Source organism: Callithrix jacchus, chromosome 17, assembly GCF_049354715.1.
Source record: "Callithrix jacchus isolate 240 chromosome 17, calJac240_pri, whole genome shotgun sequence".
Classification (NCBI taxonomy): Eukaryota; Metazoa; Chordata; class Mammalia; order Primates; family Cebidae; genus Callithrix; species Callithrix jacchus.
The window spans coordinates 5,753,787-5,771,691 of NC_133518.1; positions in this window are offsets into that span (position 1 = coordinate 5,753,787).

Sequence of the window (17,905 nt, forward strand, 5' to 3'; positions counted from 1 at the left end):
AAAAAAAAAAAAAAAAAAAAAAAAAAAAAAAAAAAAAAAAAAAAGCTGGACGTGGTGGCTCACATCTGCAATCTCAGCACTTTGGGAGTCCGAGGCGGGTGGATCACAAGGTCAGGAGTGTGAGACCAGACTGGCTAATATACTGAAACCCCATCTCTTCTATAAAAATGACATAAATTAGCTGGGCCTGGTGGTATGCATCTGTAATCCCAGCTACTCTGGAGGCTGAGGCAGGAGAATTCCTGGAACCCAGAAGGCAGAGATTGAAGTGAGCCAAGATTGCACCACTGCACTCCAGCCTGAGTGACAGAGCGAGACTCCATCTCAAAAAAAAAAAAAAAATTATGGCTCATAGGTTTTGCTGTTTTGGGAAATCAGGAACCACCATGGCCTATACGTAAAGAGGCAGCTGCCGCTGGACCTACTGCTTGGCAAACTGTGTGTTGGGCTCGGCCCAGACTCAGTTTCTTCCCTCAGGTAGATTCCCTCTAGCTACAGGGGCAGAAAATGTATTATGGCAGAGAGTGTGCACCACACCCTGGTGGGTGGCAGGTGGAGAATACGTCCTCGAGGAGGAGACATTAGAATGAGGCTTTGAAAGATGAGTTAGAGTTTGTTGTCAGCGTGTGAGATCAAGTAAATGTGTGAAGCCCTCGTTTTCCCTCCAAGCTAGATAAAATATGCCAAGAAAACATGTTTAAATTACAAAGCTGAGCCTGACAGCTAAAGCTAGCAGGAAATTCCCAGATGCCAGAAGCAGAGAGCTGAACTCAGAAAAGGGAGTGGGAGCTAGAATCAAAGCCAAGTGGTGCAGTGTTTAGAGACCAGATAAATGTCTTCAAAGCTTGTCACAGTATTTTTAATATAAACATTTTTACCATGAAAAATTTTCAGCATACATAAAAGCAGTGAGAATAGCCCAACCAACTTCCATATGACACGTCACCCAGATTCAGCAAAGGAACACCAGTGTGGCTCAGTTTCCAGGCCTGGAGCTTCTGCATTTTAATCATGGTGGTTCCATTTCCAGCCAGGCTTCCTGATTCCAAGCTGTGTCCCCACGCTGGTGGGTAGTTTTCTCATGGAGTTCAAGAATGGACATTTCCCACTGGCTCTGGCTTAATAGAGAGAGCCTAGTTCCAGCCCCTGCTGTATACAGGCCTGGGCCTTCTAATTCCTTCCCCATGGAGGCCCCCTATGTTTCCAGGGACCCCAGCAGAAGCAAATCCCAGACCATTCTTTAGGCAATTCTTCATGATGCAGAGACTGCATGGGACACAGGACAATCGCCACTGCAGACAAACTCAAATTCCAAATTAATAGAGCAGGCCAGGTGTGGTGGCTCACTCCTGTAATCCCAGCACTTTGGGAGGCTAAGGTGAATGAATCATGAAGTCAGGAGTTCGAGATCAGCCTGACCAACGTGGTGAAACCCCGTCTCTATTAAAAATACAAAAATTAGCTGGGCATGCTGGTGTGCACCTGTAATTCCAGCTACTTGGGAGTCTGAGACAGGAGAATTGCTTGAACCCAGGAGGCAAAGGTTGCAGTGAGCCGAGATGGCACCACTGCACTCCAGCCAGGTGACAGAGTGAGACTCCATCTCAAAAAAAAAAAAAGAAAGAAAGATCTGAGGAAATCGATGTCAGTGGAATACAGAGAAGGGCGAGGGAGAACGAAGGTTGTTTGTGATACTGCCTAACTCAGTGACCTGTGTGGCCCATTGGTGCATGGGGAAAACAGAGGAGAAGAGGTTCGGCAGTGGGTGGAGTCTGACTGTGAAAGGCTTGAAGGCCAAGATAAGGCATGTGGATTTCTTCTTGGGGCAGTGGGGAGCCAGTGAAGGTTTTGGAGCAGGGTAGGTCCATGTAAGATGTGTGTGTCAGGATATTTATTCTGAGATCAAGCGTGGGAAGGGTGGCAGAGGAAGCTGAAGGCTACTCAGGGCTGGGGTTTGCGGGGTCATGAGGAAGTACCAGGATGGGGATGGGGGAATGGAGGGAGAGTGGGGACAGGAAGAGCCAGCTCAGACTGAATCCAGACAGTGCCTCTGCTTTAGGGCGAGGCACTTTCTCCCCAACATCTTTGGCCAGCCTGGTGACTGCCTCCTGCTTCAGCAGACTTGGATTCTGAATGCAGAGTCAGACAGCTCCTGTGCCTTTTCTCCAAGCCCTCCACCCACACTGTTCAAGAGGTGGCCCCAAAACCTCATTCACCCTGAGGCCTGAGAGGCCAGCACAGTTTAATCCTGAGTAGAGGGATCACGGAGGAGGTGGGAAGTCTGAGTGTGGTGACCTCTCAGGCGCCGATGGGGCCGTGTGTCCTCAGCACTCTCCCTTGGCTTGGCCAACCTGAGCTGTCCCTTGGATGGTAGAGCCTGGCCCCACCCCACCCATGCCTCCTGAGCATCCTCCCTGCCCACAGGATGTGGAGGATGGCAAGTCTTCTCCAAATAACAGGTCAGCCATCTAAAAATAATCACGGTTCAGCCCAGGCCAAGACAAGGGCCGAGTGCAGGGTCCAAGGTTACAGAGTGGGGGCTCAGTGCTCCCCAAGCTCAGCCCTGTCTCTCCAGCTCCAGAATGGCCTTTTGGGGTCACACAGGTCAGGCATGCCAGGAGGATGGCTCTTCTCACCATGGACGGGGGTCCGGGGCTGCCCACCAGGACGGTGAATCCCCATGGGGGTTCTGAGCTCTGGGCTGCTGTGAGAGGTGGCCAGCACCTGAGGCACCCGTCCACCCCCTTTGGCTTTCTGATGGCCTCTTGCCTGAACATTCAGGGGAGGGAGTGAGGCCCCGGCCCGAGACCTCGAGGTGGGTGGGTAGTTTTTGAGTCCTCCCTCCCTGCTGCCCCAGCCCTGCCCACCGGGCCCTGGCTGCCTGCCCTGTCTCCATTGTCCCAAACTTGCGGGCTCAGCACACGTGAGCTGAGTGAGGGCTCCCCACATTCTTCACAGGATGTTCTCCTGTGGAACTACTGGGAAACCCACCCCTTTCAGAACCAGGGGTGTGGCTGCCAGTCTGCCGAGAAAGTTCTCCTCAAACAAAGACCACGGGATTGTGGGGTGGTGGACAGGGGAAGCTTCTAGCTTGGAGGCCCAGCTAGATTGGTCTTTATTTTCCACAGAGCTGCCTGCTGGCCTCTGTGTTCGCATCGGACAAGGTTCACATGGCTGGGCCATTGCCCATCCTGTCGCTTCTGCCAGGAACATTCTCTCTGCTCCCTCCCCATGCCTACCCTGATTGTGTTCAGGACCCTTCAAGGCTTGTGACCTCCCAGAGGGCCACGAGGGACCTTTCCTCCTGTCTACCCCAAGCAGAGGGGAGGGCAGCAATGATGGACCCCACCTCCCCCCAACCCTGGACTGCCTTGTTCCAAAGGAAGGCACTGGGGGACAGGCAGCAGTGTGGAGTGTCCCGTCCTCACGTGTTGTCATCTAGGGCCAATTCCTCCACCTCTTGGGGCCTCAGTGACCCCAGCTGTAAGATGGGCATGGAAATGGGGAGCTAAGGGCACGTAGGTGTTTGGCCAAGTTGATCAGGCTGGGGCTGGTGCGTGGGGACAGAGTGTGCCTGCCTCTGCCAGGAGTCCACCTGCCATCTTGGAAGCTTCTTCCCATCTGAGTGAGCAGCCAGAAACCAGGGAGGGGTGAAAGATCCAGGAGGGGCCTGCACTTCCTGCTCCAGGGTCTGGCCAAGGTCTGGGCCACGTTCCTCTGATGCCTCTTCACCCACCTGGCGGGGGCTTTTCCAAGTGGCATTGGGGGTGGTGGTTCTCCCATCACCTTCTAAACACCAGATGCTGTCCTGCTCTTCAGAGTACAGTCCTCCCTCCACGGCCTCCCTTCTCGTTGCCTCCTCTTCAGCCTTCTCACACCGTGGCCTGACCTTTCTCCTTGCTGTCCTCAATGTGCCCTGAGCTTTCTCTGACCTTGGGAACATCAGTGGGGACCTTCCCGCTTCCCAGCATTAGGGGGTCTCCTTGCACACCCACTATGTACACACACTCCCTGGCCTGCTCTTTCTTGCATAAGAGAGGAGCAGTCACTGCCTTAGCCAAGTGCAAGGGGCTGTGCCCGGGCCCTCTCACCCCACCTTCCCCTCTCTTTTCCTCCTTCCTTCCTCTCTCCCTCTTTCTCTTCTCTCAGATCCCATCTCGCCAGGGTCTCAGGCCCACGCAAAAGCAGCCGGGCCCATGCACACATTCAGCCGGGCAGTCAGAGGCCAACGGGCTGCCTTGTCTGCCACTCCCAGCCTTTGTCTGGCCATCTGGCCATCAGCTGTGGGACTGCCTTCCTGGGGGAGATATGGAGATGAGGGCTGCCTTGCTGTGTGACCTAGGGTCTACCCTGTCTTGCTCTGCCCCTCTTCATTCCACCTCGGACCTCCAAGGCCCCTCCCATCACTGGCAGTGGACTCCTGTTGAGTCTTTTAACCTCTTGTCCTGGAAAAACAAAGCCAGGTCATGGTGTGTTCTCAGCATCCCCTCATGTCTTCCTTTGTCATCCATGAACCTCACAGTCATCACTGGGGACTCTGAGGCCCCACCCTGGCCTATCTTCTGTCCTCCAACATGCTGAGTGGACTTCTGCCCCAGGGCCTGGGCGCCTGCTGTTCTTGCCCCAAGAATTGCACAATTTGTTTTCTTACCTCCTCCAGGTCCTGGCTGAAATATCTCCTCCTCTGACCCCTCTCCTTAAAATTGTGGTGGCCAGGTGTGGTGGTTCATGCCTGTAATCCCAGCACTTTGGGAGGCTGAGGCAGGCAGATCGATTGAGGTCAGGAGTTTGAGACCAGCCTGGTCAACATGGTGAAACCCCGTCTCTACTAAAAAGACAAAAATTAGCCAGGCATGGTGGCGTGCAAGTGAGCCTGGTGGCCACAGTCAAAAATAAGGACTGGGCTGGGCACAGTGGCTCATGTCTGTCACCCTAGCACTCCAGCCTGGAGGCTGAGGCAAGGTTCAATTGCTTGAACCCAGGAGTCGGAGGTTGTGGTAAGGTGAGATTGTGCCACTGCGTTCCAGCCTGGGAGACAGAGCAAGACTCTGTCTCAAAAAAAAACTTGATGGTGGTGGTGGTGGTGAATGACAGGAGGGTAGGATGGGGGGGTGGATGATAGTGTTTTCAGCCATCAGGAAAGGCCCTGAGATGCTGGGAGCAAGGGCAGCTGTGTGATTCGGCATGTGTGAAATGGAGTTCCAGGTCCAGTTCTGCCCTGATTTGCTGGGTGACCTTGTGTAGATCCCTTCCACTCTCTGAACTTCTTTCCCAAGTAGAATAATAAGTGCAGTGTGGTAAAGTATAAGGAGCACAGGCCCTGGAATCAGACAGATGGGGTCACATCCCCACTGGGATTTTTATTGCCTGGGGGCTACTGGGAAAGCCACTTTCCCTCTGCGTCTGTCTCCGCATCTTTGAGGTGGGAGGGGCTGGAAAGGCACATGATACATGAGATACAGCCAGGTGCAGTGGCTCACAACTGTAATCCTCACACTTTGGGAGGCCGAAGCAGGTGGATCTGAGGCCAGGAGTTCTAGACCAGCCTGGACAACATGGCCAAACCCCATCTCTACTAAAATGCAAAGATTGGCCAAGTAATGCCAGCTATTCAGGTGGCCGAGGCATGAGAATCACTTGAACCCAGGAGGTGGATGTTGCAGTGAGCTGAGATTGTGCCACTGCACTCCAGCCTGGGTGACAGAGTAAGACCCTGTCTCAAAACAATAAACAGAAGAAAATTTTAAAAAGACACGTGAGATATGACATGCTGAGACCCCAGCACAGTGTCTTGCATGTAGAAAGTGTTCAATAAATAGGTCTTTACTCCTTTAGAAAGTACCCAAGCCTGGGCGTGGTGGCTCACGCCTGTAATCCCAGCACTTTGGGAGGCTGTGGTAGGTGGATCATGAGGTCAGGAGTTTAAGACCAGCCTGGCCAACATGGTGAAACCCCATCTCTACTAAAAATACAAAAATTAGCTGGGCATGGTGGCACAAGTCTGTAATTCCAGCTACTGGGGAGGCTGAGGCAGAAGAATTGCTGGAACCCAGGAAGCAGAGGTTGTAGTGAACCAAGATTGCGCCATTGCACTCCAGCCTGGGTGACAGAGCAAGACTCTCAAAAAAAGTACCCAAAAGGCTCACCTAAAACTGGGAAAACTGGACATGTATTGGAAGGGATGGTGCCATGGAATTGCCTGACCTCGTAAGGCTGGTCTTGCCATCCTGGGGTGCAGGTGAGGCTGAGGTCCCCTCTCTCTGAGCTGCTTCCTCAGTCACTTTGCCCCACAGGCAGTTGACCTCAAGTGGGTGTGAAGTGGGCCAGTGTACTGGGGCATGGGCCCAGGCCACCCCTCAAGCTCTCCTTTCCCTGCACAGTGGTCATCTGCAGCTTCATGGTGGTAGCCCCCATTTTCAGCTACCTGAGCAATCGCTTCAACAGGAAGGTGATTCTCAGCTGTGGCATTTTCTTCTGGTCTGCAGTCACCTTCTCCAACTCCTTCATTCCCCAGCAGGTGAGGCCCACCCTAGCTTCTCCCCCACCCGTGCATCCCGGGCCCTCAAGTGTGTCATGAGTCTCACTGGCCTGTGCTCATCCAGCCCGGGGCTTCCAGCTTCTTTGGTTGAACCCCAGCATCTTCCCAGTGCAGAGGGACAAGGTGGTCTTCAGGCACTTTCACAAACCAGCCCTGCAGCTGGGGCCTATTCCATACTGGCCTGACTGGAGAGACCTGTAGCCTTAATGGCCTGACTCCTTTTGAGTGGCCCTCTGACTTGGGATGGATGCCAAGAACAAGTCTGGCCTAGGAGTGAGGGCCCTGGGTTCTAGTACTTGCTCGGCTGTTACCTGGCTATGTGATTCTGGGGGAGTCACTACCCCTCTCTGGTTCTTGCTCAGTTTGTGCTTGGTCTGATGACCATCTAACTTCTTGGGTCATCCCAGAGAAGCAAACATCAATTCAACACAAGGAAGCATCCTCTCATTTAGCTCTCCCAGGCCTCAGCTTGACTATCCCAACTTGGTGGTTTACTTAGCTTTGTGACCTGGAGATACTTATGCTTAATCTCTCTGAGCCTCAGTTTTCTCATCGATAAAATGGGGATGATGCTTCCCAACTCGAAGGTTTCCTGTAAGAAGTAGCCGAGCTGTGAAGGGCCAGACCCTGGAACACACCCTGTGTTCATCCAGTCCCTGTTTCTGCTCTTTCTTCTGAAGATGAGCCTGTTGCCTTGTGAGATAGTGAGTTTCCCATCTCTAGGTGCATTCAAGCAGAGAGGGGCAATCAAATGATGGCTGCTGTAGAGAAAGATGATGGAAGAAGGGGAGAACAGGTCTGTGTTCAAGGAGATTTTAGTACAGCCCTGTCCTTAGGAGCACCGAGGCTTTGGGGCAGGAAGATTTGACGGGATATTCTGCACTCAGATCCTTCAAGAGGTGCAGAAAGAGTCCTCACTAGAGACAGCTGTCTTTTGAAATCCATGGGGTCAGGGAAGGCTTCCTGGAGGAGGTGGCATTTGAGCTAGGCAGACAGGACTGAGAGATTAGGCCTTTTGGTGAAGGCATCATGGGCAGAAGGGGCCAACCCACAGCTGCAGAAATGGTGCAGTGTATTGAAAGAGTGAGATTGGGCTGGGCGCAGTGGCTCACACCAGTAATCCCAGCACTTTGGGAGGCCAAGATGGGTGGACCACCTGAGGTGAGGCGTTTGAGACCAGCCTGGCCAACATGGAGAAACCTCATCTCTACTAAAAATACAAAAATTAGCTGGGCATGGTGGTGTGCCCCTATAATCCCAGCTATGTGGGAGGCTGAGGCAGGAGAATTGCTTGAATCTGGAATGTGGAGGTTGCAGTGAATGGAGATTGTGCCATTGCACTCCAGCCTAAGTGACAAGAGCAAAGCTCCATCTCAAAAAAAAAAAAAAAAGACTGAGGATTGCATCTTCACTGGAAAGGAAGTGGGGACTGAGTCATGGAGAACCTTGAATGCCAGGCTCGAGGGTCTGAGCTTCCTTCTGTGGTAGTTTGAAGAACAGTGGCCGGGTCAGATGTGGATGGATAGAGGGGCCACTGGAGGGAGGGCAGAGAGAATCAGCAGGTTTTCAGGGACACCCTTGCTTCATGCCTCAGCTTCACAGAGGAGGGTCAGGTCAGGTGTGCTCCAGGCCCAGGATGGCAAGTTAGCCTGGTGGCCACAGTCAAAAATAAGAACTGGGTCTGGTGCAGTGGCTCATGCCTGTAATCCTAGCACTTTGGGAGGCTGAAGCATGTGGATTGCCTGAGCTTAGGAGTTCGAGACCCCCTGGGCAACACAGTGAAACCCTATCTCTACTAAAATACAAAAGAAATTAGCTGGGCATTGCAATGTGTACCTGTATTCCCAGCTACTCAGGAGGCAGAGGCAAGAGTCACTTGAACCTGGGACGCAAAGGTTGCAGTGAGCCCAGATTGTGCCACTGCACTCCATCCTGGGTGACAGAGCAAGATCTGTCTCTACAGAAAAAAAAGGACTGGATCAGAAACCTCTAGGGCCCGTCAGGGGCTTGTCTTGCCCCTGGCCAGGCCCCTTGTCATCAACCTCTTGGGCTGCTCCTGGGACTGACCAGTGAGTCAAGGCCATCATGCCAGGTCTGTGCCCACTTCTGGGTGTGTGAAAGGGGAGGGATGGTTGGTAGAGGAGATAAGCAGAGGCACAGAGAGAAACAGGTCAACCCCACTGAATCTGGAAATCCATCGCAGTCACAATTTGCATCCCATGGGGGTTTTTCGTAGACCTTGGCCATGTGGTTCTGAAGTTAATTTGGCAGAGAAAATGCCGAGAAGCCGCCAAGAACATTGTGAAAAATGAAAGGGGATTTGGCTCTCAGTTATGAAAATGCAGCTATTCTAACTCAAACAGCAGAGCCATGGACTAAGATTCATGTGACAGTCCTCATTTCTGTGCGGATTTAGTGGAGGACAAAAGCTGCATATGAAACAGGTGGCTTGGGAAGAACTATCTCTCCATCTGGATTGAAAGAAAAGTTTGGTCTGTATTTCAAACCATCCTGCAGAATAAAGTCCAGATAGGTGAGAGTAAAGCAGAAAGCAAGCTCTTAAAATCTAGGACTATACATCAATAAGAAAAAGACAAATAACGCAGCAGAAAAATGGGTTAGAGATAGTTACAGACAGCTTCTGAAGACACCCAAATGGCCAATAAATGTAGGAAGAGACAGTGCTCAGCCTCTCCAGTGATGGGGAAATGCAAATGAGAGCAGCGAGGTACCATTTCACACCCGTCAGATTGGCAACAATTGCAAAGGCTGACAATACCACGTGTTGTTGAAGCTTCGGGGACACGGGGACTCCAGCCCTGCTGTTGGGAGTGTAAGTAGAGTCTCTTTGGAGAGTGAAATGGCAGGATATTATAAAACTCTCTGTATCTCCCACGGCCCAGCCCTCTACTTGGGGTATATACCCAAGAGAGAAACTCCAGCTTGTAGACACATCCATGTAAGAAGGTTCATTGCAGCACTGTCATAGCAAAAACAAAACAAACAAACAAAAAAACAAGGAAGCAATCGAAATGGCCATCTCTAGCTACACAGATGAATAGTGTGTATGACTCTTTTTTGTTTTTGATAGAGTTTCACTCTCACTCTTGTTGCCCAGGCTGGAGTGCAATGGCTCAATCTCAGCTCACTACAACCTCTGACACACCCTGCCCTCCCTACCCTGGGTTCAAGTGATTCTCCTGCCTCAGCCTCCGGAGAATCTGGGATTATAGGCACCCACCACCATGCCTGGCTAATTTTTGTATTCTTAGTAGAGACGGGGTTTTGTCATGTTGGTCACGCTGGTCTTGAACTCCTGACCTCAGGTGATCCACCCATCTTGACTTGCCAAAGTGCTGGGATTACAGGTGTGAACCATCATGCCTGGCCTTAAATGTGTTTCACTGCGCCTTGTCGCCTAGGCTGATATGCAGTGGTGTGATCACAGCTCACTGCAGACTTGACCTTCTGGGCTCCACTCACCCTCCTGCCTCAGTCTCCTAAGTAGCTAGGACTACAGGCATGCACCTTGATGTCCTACTGATTTTTATTTTATTTAAAACATTTCGTAGAGACAGGGTCTCGCTATGTTATCCAGGCTGGTCTCGAACTCCTGGCCTCAAGCAATCCTCCTGCCTCAGCCTCTCAAAGTGCTGGGATTACAGGTGTTAGCCCCTGTGCCCCGCATCACAAAGAGGGCCAGGCATGGTGGCTCATGCCTGTAATCCCAGCACTTTTGGAGGCCGAGGTGCCTATAATCCCAGCTCCTCAGGAGGCTGAGGCAGGAGCATCACTTGAATCCATTGGGGCAGAAGTGGCAGTGAGCCAAAATTGCATCACTGTGCTCCAGTGATACTTCATCTCAAAAAAAAAAAAAAAAAAAAAAAACAATGCAAAGAGACAAATGACCCCACAGAAAAACAGACCAAGGTTGTGGGCAGGTAATCCAAGGAAGATTACCTGCGGTCAGAGGTAATCTGTGAACGGTGGTCAGAGCCAGGGAGCAGGTCTCCTAGTTGGTGGAGAGTGGACACCTAGGCTTGTGTCCCAGAGCTTATGGGGGCAGAGGGGTCTGCCTGGGCCATACCACTCTCAAGCTGGGATCGTCCTGTCCCATCCCATCATGGGCCAGCCAGGCCCCATCAGACCCACTAGACAGAGGGGCAAACTGAGGCCTGGAGTGGCTGGTTTTTACAGAGGTGCAGCCCACCAGCACCCTTACCCTTCTCTCCTCTGGCTCCTGGGCCTTGCCGGGGGAGGGAGCAAATGGGAAGCAGAGATGAGAGGCAGAGAGTTGGTAGCCGGTCCCCAGCATCTGCCACCCCTCTCCACAGTAATTCTGGCTGCTTGTCCTGTCCCAGGGGCTGGTGGGCATCGGCGAGGCCAGCTACTCCACCATTGCACCCACCATCATCAGTGACCTCTTCACTAAGAACACACGTACGCTCATGCTGTCCATCTTCTACTTCGCCATCCTGCTGTGCAAGGGACAGCCGAGACACCAGGGTCTGGCTGAGGATCTGGGGAAGATTCCCTGCACCCTTAGGGAACACAACAGGTGGATGGTCAGTCTTTGAGAAATGCCTGGACCCACTCCCTGGCCAGCTGGCTGGGTGGTGAGGGTGGGCAGCCTCCTTGCAGACCAGTGGGCACTCCCTGTCCGCAGCTTGTCTCTGCTCAGCCTGATGTGTCTCTTCTCTGCAGCGGCCTGGGCTACATCACTGGCTCCAGTGTGAAGCAGGCAGCTGGAGACTGGCACTGGGCCTTGCAGGTAAGTCCTATGTCCCTTCCCTCCACAAGGACACCCTCCAGTCCAGACCTTGCCCCAGGATTGCCCAGAGATGGAGCCCAGGCTAGGTCATAGGCCTCCAGGATTCTTCCCCAGCTGCCTGGACCCTGAAATCCCTGCCCTTCCAGATTAGTGCAGATCGAGGTGTCAGAATGCTCAGGTGGGCGGGGAGCCAGACACAGTCCCACTGCCCTCAGGACCCCCAGGCTGAGTGTTGGAATCTCCTGCCCAGCAGTCCCGGGAGAGAATCAAGGATTCTCCCACCATGTCAGGAAATTCCAGGTCCATGGTGGTGCTTCCTGCTTCAAGCCCTGGTGCTGTGCTAGGGTAAGGCTGGGACGAGACCTCTGCGTGAAGGCCCCAGGGTCTGGAGTCATTTCCTGTCTCACTGGGTTTGGGGCAAGTTACTGAGGCCCCAGGACAGTGCAATCAGAGGAAACAGAGGCCCCCAGTCTCTCGGAGTGGAAGCTTAAGACAAAGTGTTTTTTCCTAAAAGCAGGAAGGAAGCGGCCTCCATGGAATTTCTTAATGGGGGGCAAGAGGGAGGTGGCATGCAAAGGAACTCCCCAACCCAGGAGCTCTCAGTCTGGGAGCGTGAAGGGAGACTGTTCTGAGGGGCTGGTGGGATGGAAGCCAGGCTGCCAGGATGTCACTCTTTCATCCGGAGAGAAACCTGGGGCCTTGGAGGTTCTCTTCTGAAAAATGGGCTGGACACAGGGAAGACCCAAAAGGGCTGGTGAGCCTCTGTTCTTGTGAGGCCTGTATGGGCAACCCCCCTAAATGCCAGCCCACCTGGTCTGTCAGTCAGATGCTCCATGCCCAGACAGCACTTTTCCAGTGCCCTGTGGCTGAAGAACCTATGTTGGTAACCTGCCTCAGGAATTCTCTCCTCCCTCAAAGTCATCATCCCATCTGGCTATCTACTTTTCTCTCATTTGTCCATCTGTCTGTCCATTTATTCATTTATCCATTCATCCATCCGTCCATATATCCATATATTGATCCCTCCCTCCCTCCTTCTGTTCTCCATCCATCTCTTTAGCCATCTCTCCTCCTCTGTTTATCCACACACTGCTTTACTTGCCCACCCCTTCTTCTTCCTCTAGTCTGTCTGGCTTTCCTGCACCTTCCCTGCTCCTGTCCTGCCCCTGGTCTGGAAGGTCCATCTCAAGCCCCCAGCCTCTTGACTGACCTCAGCCCCAGCATTTCTCAGCAGCCCAGTTAGGAAGGCTGGGCAGATCCCCAACTCAGAGGAGAAGTGTGTGGCCTGGAGAAGGTGTAGTTTGCCTGAGTCCCCCTTCTGCAGCAGAGACAAGGCTGGCCAGGCCCTGGTGTCCTAACTTCCTGCTCCCTGAACGGTGTCCCCTGTCCTGGGCATGATCACAGGAATGCTCATCCTCATCCTGGTCCCAGCCACTAAGAGAGGCCATGCCAACCAGCTTGGGGACCAGCTCAAGGCCTGGACCTCATGGCTCCGAGATATGAAGGCCCTGATCCGAAAGTGAGTCTGGCTGGGAAGGGCCTGGTGGGCAGGGGGAGGAGTGCTGAACTGAGGGGCTCTCCCTGCAGGGCAGCCCCCCACACCCTCAGCTGGAAACCCACCAGTTCTGCTGTCTCAGTGCTGCGAGGGATGTTTGGCCCCGAGGATCTATTATTCCTGCAGCCTGAACCCTCACCCCTGGGGCCTGTAAGATGAAGCATTTGGGGCTTTCTGTCCCCTCAATGCACGGTGCTGCCCATGGGAGCTGGAGGAGGTCCCTCAGCTCAGTGCCACTGCCTGGCCTCTCCTCAGCCGCAGGTACCTCTTCTCCTCCCTGGCCATGTCGGCTGTCTCCTTCAACACAGGGGCCCTGGGCATGTGGATCCCACTCTATCTGCACTGTGCACAAGTCGTGCAGAAGATGGCGGAGTCATGCAACAGCCTGCCCTGTGGGGGCCAAGGACAGGTGGGGCCCCTTAGGGTGGGACCTCAGACAGGAGGGCCCCTCAGCCTGAGCCCTGACCCCCCTCAACTCATGCCCCATCCTCTGTCCCCACAGCCTCATTTTCGGGGCCATCACCTGCTTTACAGGCTTCCTGGGTGTGGTCACGGGTACGGGAGCCATGCGCTGGTGCTGCCTGAGGACCCAGTGGGCCGACCCCCTGGTGTGTGCCGTGGGCATGCTGGGCTCTGCCATCTTCATCTGCCTGATCTTCGTGGCTGCAAAGAGCAGCATCGTAGGGGCCTATGTGAGTGCGGTGGGGAAAGGGGTGCTGGGGGAGCTGGGCCTCGGCCTGGGCCATGGGGAGGGTCTAGAATGGGAAATTCTGTGACTTGTGGGACAGTCCCTTCCCTAGGGAGGCTCCTGTTCTCTGGCTGCCCCTGAGCATCCCTGGCCTGTTGGGGCCTCTGGGTGACTCAGGGCCATGAGCATAGCTTGAAGTCTCTGGACAGCCCATGAATGGATGTGGACCTGGGAGGAGGGGTGAGGTTTTGTGGGCTCCCCACCAGCAGCCAGTGTGTAGGAGCAGCCTGTGCCCGCTGCGGAGGGAGGGTCCCCTTATGATTGCTTTGCTTTCTCCTGGGCAGATCCATATCTTCATCGGAGAGACACTGCTATTTTCCAACTGGGCCATCACCACCGACATCCTCATGGTGAGCCAGGCAGGCAGAGATCACCTTATACAGCTGACCCAGGCCTCGACCTCACAGGGGCAGCTGGGAAGGGTGGGTGAAGGGGCGGGAGAGCTGGTTGGGAGTGGGCAGGAAGGCAGGCCTGCCAGGAAGGTGAAGCCAGAGGCAGGGAGGGAATCAGAGTTTGGGGTCTGCGTCTGGACAGATCCAGGAAGCAGAGGGCTGGGTGGGCAGAGTGAGATGTGGGGACCGGGTGGGGAGGGGTGTCTCAAGGCTCAGGTTAGTGTCTGGGAGGCTGGCAGTGCCAGGTTGGCACCGAGGTACTGCTGCCTGCCAGCACTCCTCCCCCCAGGTCTGAGTGTTCATGGGCTCTGCCCCTCCTTGCTCAGCCTGGCTGCCAGGCACACCTGCCCAAGTGCTTGTGGCTGGGGCTGGCGGACAGAGGCCATCTTCACTGGGTCAACAATGGGCTCCAGCCCAGCCTGCTGGGGACAAAGGGCTGTCTGAGCAGCGAGCAGGGGCTTGTGTCCCTGGGTGGGGATGGGAGCACCCTGGGAGGAGCCAGGAGGGGGCTAGGAATTCGTGGCCATCTGGGGGTGGCAGGGGTGTGACACTTGGTCCCATGCCCAGGGATCAGCCTGGCCAGGGTCATCAGGGGACAGGGGAGTGTGTCTGGGAGGTGTCAGGGCAGGCTCTGGGGCAGAAAGAGGAAGGACTCATGGGTGGACCTTCAGGGTGCTCGGGGGTCAGGTGCCCAGCATGGGACAGCCCAGGAGATCAGTCTGCCAGGCTCCATGGCCCCTGCTGGCTCCTGTGCTTTGGAAAGCCTGCCTTGCACACCCCGAGCCTCCTGGGCTGTCTCTCTCTGTCCCCTGGGTCCATGGGCTGGGTGGTGGTGGGGAGGTCTGATGCAGCTTTGAGCCTCAGCACAGAGCCAGGCAGTGGCAGGGATGGGCTGTGGTCCCCATCCAGGCCCAGCATGAAGGGAGGAGTGAGTCTGTGCAGATCAAGTGCCCTTGGTGCTGGCCAGGACCCCTCCTCCACCACCCCCAGGGGAGCCCCTGACAGCTGCCAGCAGGGTCAGGGTCCCAGGAGAATTGTGTCCCAGTTTAATCAGTGTCAGTTTACTCCTGCTGGAAACGAGGCCACTCTGGCCAGATTCAGGCCTTTTTCCACCCGCCCCCACCTCTCCTGCAATGGGGTGCCCATGGGTGCTGGCTGCTGATGCCCACTAAGACTGGCACTCCGAAAAGGTGAGGCAGCTGGAGCTCAGGGCACAGGGGCTCAGGGCACCCACAGAGCTAACCGTGCCTGTCCTGCCCCCACCCCAGCCCCTCCTGACTCTGGCCTGCCCAGCTTTGAAGTGCGCCTCCTGTGGCTCAGGCCTGCTTGGTCTTATGGGGGCCTGGGGCCCAGCAGTACCTGGCATTCAGTGCTGAGGTGCCCATAGGTGTGAGCAGAGGCTCCTCCAGGCAGGTACCTGCCTCACCAGCTCCCTTTCCAGGCGTCAGGCCTTACTTGGTCCTCAGGGAGGGGAACCAAGATGGGTCTTTAGCTTGATGGGAGTGAGGACAAATGGCCCAAGCTGGGGTTCAGGTTCCCCTGGAACATGTATCTCTCTGGACCTCAGTGTCCCCGTGACCATGGGCCAAGGGCAGAAGCCACGGCAGCCTGATCTCAGGAACAGTGAGAGCTGAGCAGGAAAGGTGGCGGCATGGCCATTTCTGATGGCTGGGGTCCTGCGAGGCTCAGAGGGCTCTGGGCTAATGGCCTCTAGTGACTGGCAGCTGGGCAGCCCCCAAATTACCTTCCCTTTGCTGCAAGTAGCTGGGAGGGAGGTGAAGATTCCCATTTCTGAGGGGCGTTTCAAGGGACACAGCAGGTTTGAGGCCAATGATGCTTTCGATCTGGGGCAGGTGGCACTGGTCTGGGCTGGACGTGGGGAAGCCCCTGGGGCTGACTGAAGCTGTGTGTGGGTGAAGGGGCTCAGGGAGGAAAGGGGTGCCTGGTGGGAAAAAGCGGCCAGGCTGGCGGGGAGGAGGGAAGGGTCCAGGGGAGAGAGGACTGAGTCTGAGGGTGTGGGGCTTCGGAGGTGCCAGGCACTGGGCTGGGCCCGGCTCCTTGGGCTGATGACCTGCCCACCTATCCCACAGTACGTGGTCATGCCCACCTGGCATGCCACGGCTGTGGTCTTGCAGAGCTTCACCTCCCACCTGCCGGGGGATGCCAGGAGTTCCTACCTCATCAGCTTTGTGAGTCACCCTGGGAGGGGCTGGCCTGGGGAGGCTGAGGGTTTTGGGGGGCTGTGCCCTGACACCCACCCCCACATCCTCACAGATCTCAGACCTGATCTGCCAGAGCACCAAGGACTCCCTGCTCTGGGAGTTCCTGAGCCTGGGCTATGCGGTCATGCTCTGCCCCTTTGTCATCATCCTGGGGGTCATGTTCTTCCTCGCCATGGTGCTCTTCTTCCTCAGCAACTGTGCCAAGGCTGAGCAGCAGTGAGTGGGGATGAGGGGAGGCCTGCTGGGGAGCCCTGCTAGGGGGTGGTGGAGGGGAGACCTGGGTGCACCCAGGGGGTGACCTGGTTGCTGGGGTCCAATCCCTGGGCCTCCCCACACCTGTGGGGCTCAGTGCCAGCATCAGCCTGGAGCTGTGCGGAGCCACAGGGATGTCTGGTGGGTCCAGGCTTGGACTTGGTGGTTTCCAAAGCTGGGACCCCTCCCCCTTCCTTTTCCTCTCACCTTCTGACTGCTTTCTCCTTTCCTCTTTACTCCTCTCCCCACCCCTGGGCTCTCCCACCTCCCCCTTGGGCTGATGAAGTCCCTGCCCAGCACCTCCAGTCAGCTGGCCCCCACGACGCGATGTGCCAGAGCAGTGCCCGGGCCCAGCCCCTGCTGACGCGCCATCCTGACCCCCGCCTGTCTCTCCCCTAGGCTCAACCAGCGGGTGATGCTGCCTTCATCTGTGGAAGTCTGAGGTGGTGAGTGCAGGCAGGGAGGCCCTTGGGGAGGGGGAAGGCCAAGGCTAGGTGACAGGGAGCACTCTTCCTTTGGAGTCCCCTCCTGCCCCAGCACCTCCCACCAACCCTGGGCTTGGACTCTGATGTTGCCAGAATTCACTGATGGAACCACGGGTCAGGGCTCCTCCCTCCCTCCCTCCCCCCTCCTCCCTCCCTCCCTCCCTCCTTCCCTCCTTCCTTCCTTCCTTCCTTCCTTCCTTCCTAGGGCTGGGTGGGGCCTGGCTGGAACTCCCCACTCTATCTGGACTTCTGCCCTCCGGTTCCTCGTGGATGTACCAGGGCCTGGCTCCTCAGACCTTCCAGGTGGGAGCTAGAGCTTCCCAGCAGCACGAGAACCAGGGTCACAGCCCCAAGCCCAGGGGGAGGCCTGCTGCTTCAACGGCAAGGGGAGGAGGGAGGGCAGCCTGGCAGGGGGCCCCACTGAGCCCTGTTTCTGACCTAATGCCCTTTTCCCCAGGTGCCCCTGGGACAATGAAAAACCCACACTCCCACCTAGTCTGGAAGGTGTCCTACGGCATCCGGGACCACCTGGGCTGCCCACAGGCTTTCTGTGTTATCCACGGCTAGGTGCCCACCTGCTCTGGCAGGGGCCTGCTGAGTGGCCCTGGCTGCAGGAAGAGGCAGTGTCCTCAGTCACCCTGGAAGGCTGTGTGTGTTGGAGCCATGAGGTTGGACAGATTCCTGGCCCTAGATTTGGACTGCCGGGCCCCTGGGGCCAAGGAAGTAGGCAGCCCGAAGTGGGTACTGCCAAGAGCCCGGCCTGCCACCAGCCTATGTGATCCTGGGCCAGTCCCTGCCCTCCCTGGAACAAAGGGCCAGGGGGCTCAACTTTCCCAAGCAACTTGCTGAGCAAAGCACGATCTGCAGCTTTGAAGATTCACCAGGCACTGGGCCATACGGAGAGTGAATGGCCTAGGCAGTCCCAGCTTTGAGGCCCAGGTG